Here is a 19,134-nt window from a genome sequence, read left to right on the forward strand (position 1 = left end):
TGAGTGAGAGAGAGATGGTGATTGCTACTCAAAGTAGATAGATACAAGATGTGTGGAGCAAGGGAGTTGGCTCCACAATATCATAATACAATCAAATAAGTGTGGTGTCCTTTCACACCTAATATCCAAGGGGAAAAACCCAAAGGGAGAAAAGTGCCCTTGGTTAGCCCATGTTCACATGTGGCGCTACTCATAGCATATGTGGCATAACTCATGAGTCATAGCATATATGCCAATAAACCTCCCCTGTAGTGGCAATGTGAACATGTACAAGGTTGATAGCAGATCACTCTCTGTAGGAGAGTAAGCCTAAAGCTTTGCGGAAAGCTTCAAACCTCTCTCGAGGCAACGCCTTCGTGAACAGATCTGCAACATTGTCCTGTGTAGAGCAGTAAGATAATGTGATCTCCCCTCCATGAATCCTCTCTCTGACATAGTGATAATGAATCTCTATGTGCTTAGTACGTGCATGAAACACTGGGTTTCGTGCCACGGCTATAGCACTCTGACTATCAGTGAGTATGGTGGTGGGTGTCTGCTGACACTCACGAAGGTTAGTCGTCAATCTCCTCAGCCATACACAATCTATTGTGGCTGTAAAGGCTGCCCTGTACTCAGCCTCACAAGTAGATGTGGCAACAGTGGGTTGCTTTTGGCTAAGCCATGATATGCATGAATGTCCCAAAAAGAAACAATTTCCACTGATGGACTGCTGTGTATCATAGTCACCAGCCCAGTCTGAATCACTGTAAGCATGTAACTGCAAGCTGCCCCCCTTGGGATATACTAACGCAAGATCCAGGGAGCCCTGAAGATAGCAGAAGATCCGCTTTACTGCTTGCCAATGCTTTGTACTTGGGCTGCGCATAAATTTGCTACACTAGGAAACCCCAAACTGAATATCTGGGCGTGTATTGCATAAATATATGAGGCAGCCCACTGCATGGCTGTAAACACTTGTATCAAAAGGCTCTCCAACATCATACATGCTCAATTTCAGCCCTGGATCCATTGGAGTAGATATAGGCTTACAATCTTGAAACCCGAATTTGTGCAACAGCTTTTAAATGTACTTTGATTGGTGTACATAAATCCCAACAACTGTCTGCACAAATTGTATGCCCAAATAATAATGCAACAATCCCAAATCTGTTATCTCAAATGACGATTGCAATTCAGCTTTGAATGCTGAAATTTTATCCATATCATTCCTAGTTAGCAACATGTCATCCACATAAAGAATGACCATAATCAAAGTACCATGATCCTCTTTCACATAGAGGGTGCTCGTTGGACTATTGCAAAATCCCTGCGTGGTCAAATAAGTATGGATCTTCTCATACCAAGCTCGAGGAGCTTGTTTGAGACCATAAAGTGCTTTTCGAAGCTTGCATACTTTGTTTTCTTGACCATGCAACACAAAACCAATGGACTGATTTACATACACTTTTTCCTGCGAATTCCCATTGAGAAAAGCTGATTTTATGTCCAATTGATACACTTTCCATCCATGATGGGTAGCCAATGTAACAACACATCTAATTGTGGCCATACGAGAAGTGGGTGCGAAAGTCTCATCATAGTCGATGCCTTTTTGCTGGGCATATCCTTTGGCTACTAGTGTCAGAATACGCAGCGGAGATGTTGACGAGAACTGGAAACACAAGAGCAAAACGCAGTGCAAAAAACCACAGCACAAGAGAGAGAGAGATAGAGGGGTGTAACTGTGCTCTATATACACAAGAAGATCCCGAGAATGATACAAAATGGAATGGGGGCCATGGGGCCATTTTATATGGCCCCAAATACCCAGTCGACCTGTGCTAAAGGCAGTCGACTGGCCCTGAACCTCCACGACCAGCAAACACACTCATTCGGCCAGCTGTCCTGAGTCGGGTTCTTGAAGGTACGGTCGGCCAGCACAAAGGTCCTCCTGCTAACACAGGGAAGCCACCCAAGCCATAGAAAAAATAGGGAAAATGGAGGAAAAATACGAAGAGTGGGAAAAAATGAAAAAACACCTCATAAGGGCAGGCACACCCACAACAAAGGCCCTGGTGTATAAAAATAGATAGGAGATGACTTCTAACACCCCCTTTCAGCTCCTGGCTGTGTAACCAACCACAGGGAGCTGGGGTGCCGCTTGAGCAAATCCTGAGATAGCGACTTCGTGAAGAGGTCCATCGTACTGTCCTCCGTCGAACAGAACTCTAGCAAGATGTCATCAGCAACGATCTGTTCACGAACAAAGTGCCTCTGGATGACCATGGGTTCTTCCAGTGGAAGCCCAAACCTGCAATGCAACCTCTGCATCCTCACCACCTCACAAGCAGCATCACAAGCAGCCTGGTACTCTACCTCTGTCCTCGACAAGGCAAAAGATGACTGCCTCTTACTGCTACGTAAAACTGCTCCTGGGCCTGAAGTAGATCTCCTCGTGTCCGGATCTCCTCCCCAAACCGAGTCACTCCAACCGTGGAGTCGGACTCCATCAATCAATCCCCCTCCTGTGTACAAGAGTCCATGATCCTTCGCATGCCGCAGAAACCACAGAAAACGCAATCCTGCCTCCCAAAGAGTCATCCGCAACCATGAGCTCAACTGCCTTATCAGGAAGCTCCCATCCAATCTGGTGTCCATCAACCAGATCAATGAACCATTCTGCTTCTGAGTCAAAAAGGCATCACACTGCTCACAAGGATCAACACCTATTACGGTGCAAAACCAAGTCTTGGAAACCTGTTGAAGACCACGCAAGGCCTTCTTAAACCTGTCAACCACCCCCTCTGAATCCGGAACCACAAAGCCTGGAGAAACCACCTCCTTCTGCAAGTAATCAACTGCCACCTGCTTGGCTTTCCGAAAGGTCCCCGTGGAAAGAACATCCTCATCTACAGGAGTTTCTTTGTTCCGAATACTATGAGACATCAGAGCATAAGTTACTTGTTCAGTTTCCTTTGACTGACGAACACAAGAACTACCAACATCAGTACTAGAGAGTTCGTGCCAACTGCTGCCATCCACTGGCAAGCTATCCACCATCTGGTCTTGGAAAGCCTGTACGTGCAGCGTATCCACACTTAAGTGGCCATTACCAGACTGCCACTCATCACACAAACCTGAGGACCTGGGAGAGAGAGTGCTGAAAGCTTGTAAACTCCATTCTCCTCTCCGCCTTCCCAAACTACCTGGCCTATTGCTTTGTCCCGGAGAGCATTAAAGTGCTCATCAAACTCCACCCGTACGCCAGTCTTGCAAACCTGATGCACTGACAACAGATGAAAACCAAGTGACGGAACATACAACACCTGGGAGGAATGCTTGCCCCCTGTGCCATCGGGAACTATCTCCATCCTGCCCTCACTGTGAACTAGGATAGTGGATGTATCCCCAGTAAGAATGTGACCAGAGTACCTGCAGAGATCCTGTAAATCAGAACGGGAAGGAGTCATGTGCCTGGAAGCACCACTGTCTAGAATCCACTCCCGAGTATCCGTTGCAGAGAATCCTCCAATCTCCTCCTTGCCTGAAGAAAATGAAACATCGGTGTCCACCACCTCCAGGTGCACAAAAGCCAGAGTCTTCATGATTGCTGGTGAGGAATCTTCACCCTTCTCGGTCTTCCGCTTGGGACACTGCCTCCAATAGTGGCCTTTCTCGCCACAATCATTACAGGTCCTCTCTGCCTTTAGTTTCTCGCGGTCAGTAACGGACTTCTCCTCAGAAGACTTCTTCGACGAAGCCTTCCCTTTGCCCGTGTTACGGCCTTTCGACCGTTGGCCAGTTAAGGCCTACGAACCTCCACCCTGAGGAGGGTTCGTGAATCGTTCCTCCTGGTCCAAGACCATGGGCACAAGCCCCTCCCATGTGATGGTGCTGAGCCTGCCACCACTGGTAATCAAAGACGAGTAAAATGCTGAGTACTGAGAGGGCAAGTGTGACAGCAACGTTATGGCCATGTCCTCTGACGATATCTCCTTCCCAGCCTGAAGAACTTCCTGCTGAAGAGCTTGCAGCTTGTTAATATGCTCCCGCATCGTCGACGACTTTGCAGGGCTCATAACCCGCATCTGTACTTCCAAGGAAATCCTCTTCATGGGCGATACCCTGTTGTAAAGAGAGGCCAAATGCTGCCATATACCTCTGGCTAGCGTCATATGCTTTACATGATTGATTACCTGCGGTGTGCAGTTGAGAAAGATAAACGAACGGAACCTGGCGTTGACACGATCCCACATCTGTGTCTGAGTCTCCCGGTCCTTTCGGATCGACGGTAACTCCCCTTCCTCTACTTCCGGCCGTGGAACCCCAACAACGACGAAATCAGCGAGGTCGTAAGACTCCAGAACAGATTCCATCATAACCTTCCATATGCCGTAGTTGCTCCCGTCCAACTGACCGTCCACCGGGAACGTGGGGAGTGTCGGGATCTTCACGTGCCTCTCAGCCATCTCTAACAAATCTGCCATTGCGGGGATGTACTCTGAAAGTGGGTGGGAACAAAGAAGTACTAACACTTGCAAGTGGCTGTCCAGCAAATCAGCCCGCCGTCCTCTTGCTTCTTCTCTTCCCGAACAGTCCCAAACAGTCCACCAATCAGCAACACAACAGTCCCCCTCTTGCTCACACAAATCCCAAGAACTATCTAGAGCCTAGGCTCTGATACCATGTCAAAATACGCAGCGGAGATGTTGACCAGATCTGGGAACACAAGAGCAAAACGTAGTGCAGAAAACCACAGCACAAGAGAGAGAGAGATAGAGGCGTGTAACTCTGCTCTATATACACAAGAAGATCCCGAGAATGATACAAAATGGAATGGGGGCCATGGGGCCATTTTATATGGCTCCAAATACCCAGTCGGCCTGTGCTAAAGGCAGCCGACTGGCCCTGAACCTCCACGACCAGCAAACACACTCAGTCGGCCAGCTGTTGTGAGTTGGGTTCTTGAAGGTACAGTCGGCCAGCACAAAGGCCCTCCTGCCAACACAGGGAAGCCACCCAAGCCATAGAAAAAATAGGGAAAATTGAGGGAAAAATACGGAGAGTGGGGAAAAATGAGAAAACACCTCATAAGGGCGGGCACACCCACAACAAAGGCCATGGTGTATAAAAATAGATAGGAGATGACTTCTAACAACTAGCCTGGCCTTGTACTTGTCAATGGTACCATCAGACTTTCTTTTTAACTTGTAAATCCACTTTGTGCCAGTGGGCTTCTTGCCAGCAGGCAAGTCCACCAAATCCTAAGTGCTATTTTTATGGATAGAATCCATCTCATTTTGCATGGCTTGTATTCAATGCTCATCCTCATGAGCCTTTTCAAATGAATTTGGCTCATCTACATCACAAAGTGTACTCATGCAAGCAACATCTGCGTGTTCTCTTACATTACGTGAACCAGCCCGTGTCCTGCTACCAAGTGGAGCTGCGAGTTTGCTCTCTTGTAAGTACGGAGCAGCCAACGAGTCACAACTCTAGCCTCCTCGTTGCTGTCCCCTCTTGCTCCACTGCTTCCTCCACATTTTGAGGTGTAATGAGCTCATTCATGGGTTGATTTGGAGGACCCAAATGCTGTCCATTGGGCAAAGTTGATGGCTGATCTGTAGAGCCATCAATTCCCAATGGAAGAAGTCCTTCAAACATGTTGTGGGCCCGAAGGCGGCTGCCCAAAAAATTTAGCCAATGGCTGGTTTGAATTTTCAGCAAATACAACATCTCTGCTATCCAAAATCCTTTGTGTGGAAGGATTAAAGAGACGGTAGCCTTTACTGCCACTGCTTTAACCCACAAATATGCACTTAGTAGCTTTGTCATCAAGCTTACCTCTCATTTGCTGAGGTACATGTGCATATGCTATACATCCAAAAACTCTAAAGTGATGAACTTTAGGTTTCCTTTCATGCCAAGCCTCATATGGCGTGATGGTTTTCAATGCTTTGGTAGAGCATCTATACAACACGTGTAGCACACATTATTGCCTCCATCCAGAATTTGTGAGGCAATTCTTTGCCTTTAACCATGCATCTAGCCATTTCCATCAAAGACCTGTTCTTTCTCTCAGCAGCATCATTTTGCTGAGGAGAATATGGCATCGTGCATTGATGCTTTATGCCTTTCTTTGCCATAAATGCTTTGAAAGCAATGGACATGGATTCTCCTCCTTGATTTGTACGGAGGGTGTGCACTTTGCAACTTGTTTGATTTTCAGCTTGTGCCACAAAATGTTGAAAACATGCAAATACATTAGATTCGGCCTTCAAGGGATACACCCATGCAAATCTGGAGTAGTCATCAATAAAGGTTACAAAGTATAGCTGCTTTCCAAAAGACGGTGTCCGCATAGGACCACACACATCACTGTGCACAAGTTGTAATTTTTGGACAGTCCTTGTTGATCCATCTTTTGGGAATGCATTTCTATGCATCTTACCCAATATGCACCCTTCACATACATGTTTTGGTGGCAGCTCTACATGAGGCATATCTTGTACCATATTATGCCTTTGCAATAGCATCAAATTGCCATAATTCACATGCCCAAACCTGGCATGCCACAATTCCGCCTCATGCATGGCAGGTGTAAGAGTGGTAACCACATGAGCATCATGCTCTCTCTTGTCAAACCTGTCAAGCTGATATAACCCATGGTACAATGTGCCGGAAGTGACCAATGCATAGCCACCTTCATAGTCTTTCACTGTGCATCTGTCGTCCTCAAACTTCATTGCATATCCTCTTTTAGCAAAAGAGGAGACGGACAACAAGTTCTTCTCAATTCCTGGCACATACAATACATCTGAAAGACATAAGTCTGCACCATCTGGTGTTGTGAGGATCACCTCACCAACACCCTGAACTGGATAAGAAGAATTGTTTGCACATGTTACCCGCTTGCCTTCTGGGGCAGCCATAAGCTTCTTAAACAAATCCCTCCGTGAGGTGATGTTCCAAAGACGCATCATAACTGCAAGTGATGAAAGTCCACTCATCTTGCACAAGATTTACTGATGCATCATCTTTCCCTGTAGGTGATGAAGAAGAATCTATAGCGATGCCGCTTTCCTTTTTCTTCTCCTTTGTGAGCCTCTTTCTACACTCTTTCAAGTAATGATCTCGCTTCTTGCAGTAGTGACATTTGCTCTTCTTTATGGGCTGCCTACATCATTTTTAGCCTTTTGTGAAGGCTGTCCTTGTCTTGGGCAGCAAAAGCCCCATCACCATGCATGCTGGAAGATTTGTTCTTCCGATTCTGCTCCTCCTGTAGCAACAAACCAACCAACTCTTCAAGCAAGATTGGTTCAAGGTCACCCCGCATAGATAGAGTGAGCAATGTGTGGAAATTCAAGTAGGTTTTTGGCAAAGATGATAATGTTTTGGAAACGAGCTCCTTTTCGGAAATGACCTCATCAATGTTGAGTAGTTGCTCTCGAAGATCTTGGATCTTCGTAAGATGATCAGCCATACTATCACCTTCATTCATGTCCAAGTTCTCAAGCTTTTTTGAAACCGGCCGCTGGTAGAAACCAAAGTGCGGTAGACTAGCAGTCACCCTTCCAATTGTAGTCCAAATAAATAACAAATTAACAGGAGCTAGAATGCTCCAGAATTGAAAGGAAATCGACACGTGTTGGCCCCAAAGCTTGGCGCCCCTTTCGGTATTTCTTTATTCAAATTCAATGAAATGTATAACTGAGTACAACAAAGCCAGTCCAGGAAAGTAAACCTGCATGTCCAATCTGGCAGCCCTCAAGACCTCTTAGCACAGAGGATTCACACACAGATCTGTGTCCCACAAAAGCAACACACTGTGCTTCTCTCTAATCAACCAAGGCAATTCAACAGGGCAGCCTTGAGCACACATCTGGCTGTTCCATGTACATGGTTTCAAACTCAGCTCAAATACACATCCACTGTCTAATCTCTGTTTCCACCCTTCAAACTGCCATACCCTTCCTCTCACAAAGGGCCAGATGAAACAACTCTGCAGCAGACATAAGCCAGTGGAAAGAAAGCAAGATTGATAAGTTAAGAGCTTACCAATTTTAATGCGTGGTTCTGCACCAGAGGGACTGACCGTACCAATCTATACTTGCAACAGCCTGTCTGTACTTTTCTCCCTGTAGCCGCCTGACTGATGCACCGACTGTACTCTGATGATGCGCCGTCTGCAACTGTTCAAAACTGAATAGAACTGTACCGGAATGTACCTGCCTGTACTTGTCCGTACAGGATTGTTCAGTGGACCAGCCTGCGTCAGATGGCAGCGACCGTACTGCTCTGTCCGTATAGTACCCGCCTGCAGCCCCTGTACCGTACAGGTCTGCACCTGCACAGCAGTCGCCTGAACCTGCAGCCGCCTGCTGTCCGTACCCTGGTCGCCAGCGCGGCCTGAACCAGCCGCCTGCTCTGTATGGCCTGTGTTCTGTACGGCCTGCTCTCCACGCAGCAAACCCGGCAACAACACTCTATGCAGCCAGTCGATGGTGTTTTTCCCTTCTCCTCCACACAGGTAGCTTGCACGACTCCACAAAAAGCAAGAGAGAGAGAGAGAGAGAAGAGAGAGGCGTGTATCTCCCAAAGTGGAGTTGCCCCTTTTCCCAAAAATATCCTAGTGGTCCCTTTTCTCAAATTTATCTAATTTTCTAAGGGTCACTTATACTTAGGGGCCACCCAAGGTTAAAACATTAAAAATATTAAAGTCCTTGGTTCCCCTTCACATTTGAGGATGTCCACACATAATACCATTTGTCCGGGCACCCCAAATATGAATCATCAAATATTTATCTTGCTCACCAACCACCATGCTGACACTCATGCTGTTCCACTTTCACAGGGTCATGACATACCCCCCTCTTGAAAAATGGCAAGCGTCCTCGATTGCAATCTGGTGATATAGCAAAATATCCAAAGTGAGATGTACAATTTGACAAGATCAGCGTCCCAATCTCTCTAAGCCATACATATGTAACAACATTCACTGCAAATCAATGGTGTAGTAGTAGTCCAAGTTGTATACCACTGTGAACCATACACAACCACAACATCCAATGTGACTAGTACACATATATCATAGAAGTCCCATAAACAGATGTACTGTCAGCCATCAGTACCTTCGGGTGAGACAAAAGCTGCACCAAGCGACATCCAATGTGACTAGTACACATATATCATAGAAGTCCCATAAACAGATGTACTGTCAGCCATCAGTACCTTCGGGTGAGACAAAAGCTGCACCAAGCGACCTCTAGATGTCATCTGAGCATGTCTGTATCAAGGGAGTGGAGGTGCTACCCCCCTCTTGAGCATCAGGCAATGCTCCAGACCCATGCTCTGCTGAACCTGAATGAGCTGTAACAAGAGTCGGCTCCAACTCAAAGGCATCGAGATAAAGCTGCAAAACCTGAGGTGAATCTGTTAAGTCACCTTCCTCCATCCACTTCGCATCCATCGGGAAATAGTTCTTGAACTTCACAAGATAGCGACGGGAAACTTTACCTCGTACCTTTCTTTCCTTATGTGCCAGTATCTGCTCTGGAATAAGAACCTCATAAAGTTCCTCAACTTCCGGCTGAGCCTCATCTGATACATCCTCAGGCACATCCCCACGGAAAGGTCTAAGCAGACTCACATGAAATGCATTGTGAATTCTCCAGTGATCTGATAGCTTCAAGCGATAGGCCACCTCACCAATCTTTTCCAATACCTGAAAAGGTCCATAATAGCGCATGCTCAACTTAGGGAATAAGCGCTCTTTACCCTTCATCTTCTTGAGCCTAGCTTTTTCAAATCGCAAAAGAACCCAATCACCCAATGCAAACTCTAATACACGTCTGTGACGGTCTGCTGCTTTCTTTTGCTTTTGCTGAGTTTTTTGGAGTGCCAACTTAACTCTCCGATAAGCTTCATCCATATTCTCCACATACTGATCAGCCTCAAAGATCTTATCTTTTGTGTGCAAAATGGGTGGTACCTTCTTCCCTCCTTCCACAATCTCAAAAGGCGCCTTGCCCGTCAAGGTATGGACTGTGTTGTTATAAGCAAACTCCACTAAAGGAAGATACTTTTCCCATTGTTGCTTGTGCTCTGACACATAACACTTAAGAAGATCTAACACTGTAGAATTAGCCTCTTCCGATTGACCATCTGTTTGTGGATGAAATGAAGATGAAAACTTGAGAGTTGTACCTGTCATGGCCTTGTGAAAATGGAACAGCACAAGTGTGGGCTTGGTGGTTGCTGAGTCAGAATATTGAATGATTCACATGGGGGGTGCTCGGACAGAGTTAATGATGTGTGGACATCCCTAGGTGTGAAGGGGGGAACTAGAACATTAGAATTTTAATGTTTTATTAAAGTTGCCCCTAGGCCTTAGTGGCCCCTAGGGAACTTTAATAATAATTAAAGTGGGGGGGGCCCTAGGATTATTATGGAGAGGGGGCAACTCCACTTTTGGAGTGTGTGCTTCTCTCTCCTCTCTCTCTCTCTAGCTTTTGGAAAAACGTGGAGCAAAAGGAGTTGTGGAGAAGCGTGGAAAAGCAGAGAAGAACTGGTCAACTGCTGAAGGGTGTGTGGCTGCTGTTTTCCTCTGCACGTACACTCCACGTGTTCAGTCCGTACAGCACTATACGACTGCAAGTACAGTGCGGCTGCTGTATTCTGCAGCAGTTTCTTCACTGGGTGCAAGCGGCGCAGACAGCCAGAGAAGGTACAGAGGCTGTGGGCTCTGACAGGGGCTGTATAGCAGGTACAGACACCTGTACGACTGCTGACAGGTGGCCGTACAGTCGGGTACAGGTGGTGTCTGCTGTACAACAGCAAGTACAGGTGCTGGGCATCATCTGTTGCAGGCGGCGCGGGCGACCAGCATCAAGACAGCAGGCGGCTACTTCTGGTTACTGAAGGTACAGCCCGTACAGTCTTGTACGGACAGGTACCAACAAGTACAGACTGGTACAGTGCTGTTTTTCAGATCTGTACAGTCAAGTACAGCATAGAGTTGGATGCAAGGAGGAGGGTACAGACAAGTACATACACACGTGTGAAGCAGGGTTGTGGAATCAAGTACCTGCAAGTACAGATTGGTACCGTTACTTCCTCCAGTGCAGATACACGGGCTGAATTTGGTAAGCTCCGCATCTGCTCATCTATCTCTCTTTCTACTGCTTTATGTCTGTTGTTGCAGATTTGAGCTATCTGGCCCCTTGTGAGAGGAGGGGTATGGCAGATTGACAAGGGTGGAGACAGAGGTTGAACAGTACATGTATGTATGAGCTGAGATGTTGAATCATGTGCTTGAGTTATGCCAGATGTATGCTCATGGCTGCCCTGCTTAGTGGTCTTGGCTGATCAGAGGGAGGCACAGTGTGTTGCTTTGAGACACAGATCTGTGTACGTGGATCCTCTGTGCTAAGAGGTATTGTGGGCCGTCAGATTGGACATACAGGTGTAATCTCTTGGCTGATTTTTTTGGTTGTACTCAGCCTTTCATACTTTTGGAATTGAATAAAGAAATACCACAAGGAGCGCCAAGCTTTGGGGCCAACAGGTGTCGTTTTGTTTTCAGATTTGGGCACTCTAGCCCCAATCTTTTCTGTTTTCATATCTAGACTACAAGTGGACGGGTGACTGCTAGTCTACCGCACTCTGGTTTCTATCAGAGGTCGGTTTCAGTACCCATGTTATCAAACAACCCTCTCCAGAATAAACTCGTCATCCGTGGATCACGGTCACTAATGATAGACGAAGGCAAGCCATGATACTTGAAGATGTTCGCCATGAACAACTTCACCATATGATCAACTTTGATCGTCTTACGCACGGGAATGAAATGAGCCTGCTTACTGAACCTGCATATGATAGTCCAAATGCCATCATTCCCCGTTTGTGTCCGTGGAAGATCAAATATAAAATCCATGGCAATGCTCTCCCATGGTCTATCTGGAATAGGTAAAGGCTGAAGTAACCCTGGTGTCTTTTGACGGTCAAACTTCACCTTTTGACATACGATGCATTGCCGAACAAAAGCATCAACATCTCTTCTCAAGGTTGGCCAATAAAAGAAAGTTTCAACTGCTTTTACCGTGGCGTCAATTCCTCTATGACCTGCATACGGTGGAGCATGACTTTCAATCATAACCTTGAGTCGTAATTGCCTGGTAACACACAATCTACCATGCATCAACAAAAACCCATCTTTGAGAGTAGAATGATCATGCCGCTGACCCTCAGACATCTGATCATAGAGCCTTCCAAAAGCCTCATCATGGGCATATTGCTCTTTCATCTCATCAAGCTCATGATGATAAGCAAGTGAAACTGTTGAGACCTGTGGCTTGCGTGACAAAGCATCTGCCACAACATTCTTTTTGCCTTCCACATGCACAATCTGGAAGTGGAACATAGACAAAAAGTTGGCCCATCGCATATGCTTCTCAGAAAGTTTAGTTTGCGTGAGGAAATAACGCAAGGTCTGATGATCTGTCTGCACAGTGAAATCAGCCCCAAGCAAATAGTGTTTCCATGTAGAAAGAGCATGAATTACAACCAACATCTCTTTCTTATAAACCTGTAAATGCTTCTCGGCATTCTGCAATATTCGACTCTCATAGGCTATCACATGTCCTTCTTGCATGAGAACTGTCCCAATGCTTATTCCACATGCATCACACTGGACAACAAAAGCCTTTCGGAGATCCGGTAATACCAATACTGGATCCGAAGTAAGCTTTTCTTTAAGCTTTTTAAAGGCTGTAATTTCCTGATCAGCCCATCTAAACGGAGTTGCCTTCTTTGTTAAGGCATGAAGAGGCGAAGCAATCTCAGCAAAATACCGTATGTACCGCCTGTAATAGGAACACAATCCCAAAAAGCTGCGTACATCATGCACGGTCCTCAAATTTGGCCAATTAAGAATTGCTTCCACCTTCGAAGGATCCATACGGACTCCATGCTTAGACACAATATGCCCCAAGAAGTGTATCTCTTTCAAGAAGAACTCACTCTTCTTGCCATTAATGACCAGCCTATGCTTCCGGAGTTCTTCAAACACAATGGCCAAATGCTTCCTATGCTCCTCCTCAGTATGTGAATACACAATCATATCATCAAAGAATGTGCCCACAAACGCTCTATGAGGCCGGAAAATTCTGTCCATCATTCTGTTAAATGTGGCAGGTGCATTTGTCAAACCAAAGGGCATAACCAAGAACTCATATAACCCAAAAGTGGTTCGAAATGCTGTCTTATGCACATCCTCGGGTCTAATACGTATCTGATGATACCCGCTTTTCAAGTCTATCCGACTAAAGACTGTGGAGCCCTGTAAGCTGTCCAAAATGTCATCGATCTTTGGAATGGAGAATCGATTCTTGATGGTATTCTTGTTCAGTGCCCTGTAATCAATATACATGCGCCAAGAACCATTTTTCTTTTGCACTAAGAGCACAGGTGAGCAAAAGGGTGATGAGCTAGGCTGAATCAACCCTTTATTCAACAACTCCTGTACTTGACTCATAATTTCTTCTTGTTGAGCTACACTAACACGGTACGGCGGTCTATTTGGTGGAGTACTCCCTGGGATTAGATCAATAGCATGATCTTCTGGCCTTTCCGGAGGAAGTTCTCCTGGCAATGACTCGGAAAAACAATCTTGGAACTCACATAAGAAATCAGTCCTGTCCTTATCTAACGTAGACAAACTAGATTTAGACTCATCATCTTTTGCATCCTTTACAAAAAGCAAGTACGCGGAAAGATGCTTTTTCATTACTGATGAAATTGCGGAAGCTGATACAATAGGAACAGATTCCCCTTTTAGCTTTACATCCAAAATATGTTCTTTCCCTCTATGAGTCAAAGTAATCTTCCTATTGTATGTATCCACCACCGCATGTACTCTATGGCACCATGGCATACCCAACAAAACATCACATCCATCAAGTGGCATGATGAAAAACTCTTCGCTGTCCACATAACCCTGCACATGAAGCCTGAGCTTCCCAGTAATAGGAGTGACGGGTTCTGCATACCCAGGACAAGCCATATTAGCCTCATGCAAAGGTCCCATCTCCTCTGCACGGATCCCCAATCGGCCAGCCAAATCCGGTGAAATAAAGTTGGCTCTAGCACCTGTGTCAAAGAAAATCAAGGCATTTTGATCTCTCACTTTGTCCCATGCCCTGCACAACTCAGTCTCTTCACCACCTGGCTGTTCCCCAACAAGATCAAGAACTAACCTTGCAGAAGGTTTTGGTTTCTTAGACTTGGGCTCCCCTTTAGTGTCAGAGTCCTTTTGGGACTTACGCTTGGGACAATTAAAAGGCATATGTCCCTCCTCTGTACAGTAAAAACATTTCCGAGCATCCATCAAAGCCTGTCTCTCCTCAGGAGTTCTCTTGGGCATTGGTAACTTCTTATACCGCTTCTCTGTAGACCCTTTTGCATCACGCGAAGCATGCTCTGACTTTTCAGATTTCTTGCTTGAGCTTTTACTTCCTTTAAATCCAGATGAGACCCCAGTGAGTAATGCATTTGCTGTCATAGCATTCTCTATCATCTGTGACATATTTGTTACTCGAGTCTTTATGCAATAGTCATGCACTTCCTTAGGCAGCCGACAACAATACTTCTCCACCTGCTCAGACAAAGGCACTGCACGATAAGAAGTAACTGGGAGTAAAGCTTCCCAAAACTTCTTATTGTAATTCCTCAAGATTTTCACACTTTGATGCATCCAACTTGTGCCATGCTATCATTACACCCACCTCAAAAGTAGATGTGAGCCATACAGAAGAGAACACCTGCTTAAACTGTACCCAAGTAGATGGTGCTATGCCCTGTAAAAGAAGAGTGGACCACCACTGCAATGCATTGCCCTTGAGAAAATTCGCAGCTTTTCTCACTTTAGAGGACTCCGTGTAATTACCACCAGAAAAAGCAGCATCAAACTACTGTAAAAAGGTAAGTGCCTTTAGCTTATCTTTGACCCCACTGAATGTGTCAAATTTCACAGCAGCTCCCCCTTCCTTATAATCCTTTGCCTTACCCATAGTCGTTAGATTATCGTAAGGAATTGGCTTCACAAGATTGCTACCCCGAGCATTCATGCCCATCATAGGGTCAACATTACCAATTCCCACACCTGGCATTCCATACATTCCAGCCATGTTTCCAAACATACCATTATGCATACTGGGCTGCATGCCTCCATACATGTTTCCTTGCATTCCGGGCTGCATGCCTCCAAACATGTTTCCTTGCATTCCGGACTGCATACCACCATACATATTCCCTTGCATACCAGGCTGAAAACTAGCTCCGAAATTCCCTGGAATACCCATGCCTCCCTGAGGATAACCCCCAGTCATGGAGTGGAACACAGAGCCACCACCAAAATAGCTTGGATGCATAGACTGCTGAGGAATAGATGGCTGTCCGAAAAAGGAACTCTGTGAGTTGGCACCAAAAGCATGTTGCATGTTCGGAAACTGTCCAAAAGATGGATCCTGTGGGAAGGCACCACTATTGCCCCGAGGTGGGTTCTTAGAACGCACTTTCTTCTTCTTCTTTTTAGGCTCAGAACGGGATCTCATAAATTCAGCAAACTTCTCACTTTGAGTGAGCTGCATAAACACATCCATTACACCTGCCAAACGATTTTTAAACTTAGCATCATCTTCCTCTTTACTAGGCATATCTTCTGGCTGTGTTACATCCTCATATTGTGCATCATCTGCAGCCTTTTCTCCTGCAAGAATATCCTCAGATTCATTTCTCTCAAGAGAGGTCTCTTGCTCTTCCTCTTCATCATAAAAATATTCATCTTCTGTGTCTGACATGTTGCTGAATTTTTCAGCAATGACTTTCCTCGAGGCAACCACGAGCTCACCCCCTTAAGAAAGTTGATGATGGGTCCTGGCAACGGAACCTTGAAACCGGCCTCTGGTAGAAACCAAAGTGTGGTAGACTAGCAGTCACCCTTCCAATTGTAGTCCAAATAAATAACAAATTAACAGGAGCTAGAATGCTCCAGAACTGAAAGGAAATCGACACCTGTTGGCCCCAAAGCTTGGCGCCCCTTTCGGTATTTCTTTATTCAAATTCAATGAAATGTATAACTGAGTACAACAAAGCCAGTCCAGGAAAGTAAACCTGCATGTCCAATTTGGCAGCCCTCAAGACCTCTTAGCACAGAGGATTCACACACAGATCTGTGTCCCACAAAAGCAACACTCTCTCTAATCAACCAAGGCAATTCAACAGGGCAGCCTTGAGCACACATCTGGTTGTTCCATGAACATGGTTTCAAACTCAGCTCAAATACACATCCACTGTCTAATCTCTGTTTCCACCCTTCAAACTGCCATACCCTTCCTCTCACAAAGGGCCAGATGAAACAACTCAGCAGACATAAGCCAGTGGAAAGAAGGCAAGATTGATAAGTTAAGAGCTTACCAATTTTAATGCGTGGTTCTGCACCAGAGGGACTGACCGTACCAGTCTCTACTTGCAATAGCCTATCTGTACTTTTCTCCCTGTAGCCGCCTGATTGATGCACCGACTGTACTCTGATGATGCGCCGCCTGCAACTGTTCAAAACTGAATAGGACTGTACCGGACTGTACTTGCCTGTACTTGTCCGTATAGGAATGTACCAGCCTGCGTCAGTGGACTAGCTTGCATCAGATGGCAATGACCATACTGCTATGTCGGTACAGTACCCGCCTGCAGCCCCTGTACCGTACAAGTCTGCACCTGCACAACAGTCGCCTGAACCTGCAGCCGCCTGTTGTCCGTACCCTGGTCACCAGCGCCGCCTGAACCAGCCGCCTGCTCTGTATGGCCTGCAGCCACCTGGTCTGTACGGCCTGTGTTCTGTACGGCCTGCTTTCCACACAGCAAACTCAGCAACAACACTCTATGCAGCCAGTCGATGGTGTTTTTCCCTTCTCCTCCACGCAGGTAGCTTGCACGACTCCACAAAAAGCAAGAGAGAGGCGTGTATCTCCCAAAGTGGAGTTGCCCCTTTTCCCAAAAATATCCTAGTGTCCCCTTTCTCAAATTTATCTAATTTTCTAAGGGTCACTTATGCGTAGGGGCCACCCAAGGTTAAAACATTAAAAATATTAAAGTCCTTGGTCCCCCTTCACATTTGAGGATGTCCACACATAATACCATTTGTCCGGGCACCCCAAATATGAATCATCAAATATTTATCTTGCTCACCAACCACCATGCTGACACTCATGCTATTCCACTTTCACAGGGTCATGACATTTTTCTTGAGAAATGCAACCTTGGCCTCATTTTTTGCATGATATATGGTTTCAAGTACATTCCAAGCTCGCCGTGAGGTCCTACAAGACCGAATATGCTGCATGATTGATCGCTTTATTGAAAAAGCAATCAAAGCCATCGCTTGGGCATCTCGGAGTATCCCATCTTTTCTGTTCTTGTGAGGAAGGAGTGGGTACTGCTGCTTGTTGAGCACCATGGCCAGGTGTGTTAGGTGCTATGTCAATAGGGCGTACATCTTCACCTTACACATAGCCCCATAATCCATTGGCCACAAGAAGGTTTCGGACCATGAAACTCCAGAGGGAGTAATTACTGCCATCCAATTTGTCCTTTTGGGCCAAAACCATGAATATGTCGATCGTATTTCCAGCCATTTGCTCAAATCTCTTCACCAAGAGATATGCAAACACGGGCAACCAAATATGTTGTAAAAAGCACCAACAGGCAAAATCCAAAATGCACCGGAGTGCAATGCCAGACAACCACAATGTCTTGTTCAAATGTTTTGCCCCAAATTTCAGGCTGCAATGCTGAAAATCCCCTAATTTCTGAGCACCAATGGGCTAATTTATGTGTCAATTGCATATAATTGACAAAAGCCCCAAAAATTTGTGTACCAATGAGCTTCAATTTTGCGATTAAGCAATGATTTCACGAAAGCCCCAATTTTCTCTGTGTCCTGTAAATGCAATTGTGCAATTTCTAAAAAATCCCCAAATTTTGAAAATCCCCAAAATCTGACAAATCCCCAAATTTTTCCTAAATCTTACACCCTAATGCTGCCTTGCAGTGCTGCTTGCACTTGAATGTTGCAATGAAGCAATGAATTCACAAAAGCCCTTTGATTTGAATCAAAGAATAGGTACTTGATTTTGAAGGGTTGCTGCAGCTTCTAAGGCGTTGTTGTTTTCTTCTGGGCGGTAGGGCTCTCCAGATCGCCGCTCCCTCTGTGCTCTCCTCTACCAAGCGCTCCTCTATGGCCATGCGAGCTGCCTCCGACAAGCCAGTGAAGGCTGACAGGCAGCTATGGTTTGATTCCAAAAACGAAGGGTGGCTTACTTGGATGGCAGCCTGCCTAGTGATTTTGGATTTGATCCACTGGGTCTGATGGACCTTGGAGGTACAGGAGGCAGCCTGATCAGAGCATGCGACGGGGAGCAGCTCAGCAAGCGACGGGAGCGAAGCAGCTGGATGACGACGGGAGCAGCTTGACGGATCTGCTACTGGAGTGGCGATGGCGACGGAAATAAACACACAAAATTTCGCAATTCTGTCAAATGCCAGCTAAGCCCCAGGTGGGGCTGGGGGACCGCCTCTTCTCTTGTGGGCGGGGTGGTGGTGGTGTCGCCGCCGGAACGGAGCTTTGGCCGAACGTTGACAGAGGGGCACAACGGTGATGGAAGTCTAGCGCCAGATGGTAGTGGAGAGGGCGGAGTGGAGGTTGGTGTCGCCAGAACGGAGCTTTGGCCGGACGTTGACAGAGGCGCACAGCGGTGATGGAAGTCCAGTGCCGGACGGTAGTGTTGGATGGACTGTACAGGCGACAGAAAAATGTAGGCAGCTGGTTGGAACTCGGGCGCTAGAAATTGCACGTCCAGATGGAAGCAGGGGTTGCTGGCGTACACGGCAGGGCTGTGTGCGTAGCTAGACCCATAGGTATCTGGCATGTGCATCCTTCCACACCATTGACATCACCTTCCCCAACCATAGTAGCAATTATACATGTTATATACCCTGGAAACCGGATGAAGCGTTTCGTATGAGTTTTTTTTTAACCCTGATTTTTTAATCATGTTGATGGGGACCCTATCTGATAGCGGCCACTAATGTACACTT

At 46.2% G+C, this 19,134-nt stretch overlaps 1 protein-coding gene across 2 annotated transcripts in view; it reads left to right on the forward strand.

Moving 5' to 3' along the window:
* DRL1 (KTI12-like, chromatin associated protein) overlaps positions 1-19,134 on the forward strand; it is a 60,176-nt gene that overhangs the window by 31,488 nt on the left and 9,554 nt on the right. The window lies entirely within an intron of this gene.

This window comes from Cibotium barometz, chromosome 27 (genome assembly GCF_041138505.1).
Source record: "Cibotium barometz isolate CiBa-2024 chromosome 27, ASM4113850v1, whole genome shotgun sequence".
NCBI classification, from domain to species: Eukaryota; Viridiplantae; Streptophyta; class Polypodiopsida; order Cyatheales; family Cibotiaceae; genus Cibotium; species Cibotium barometz.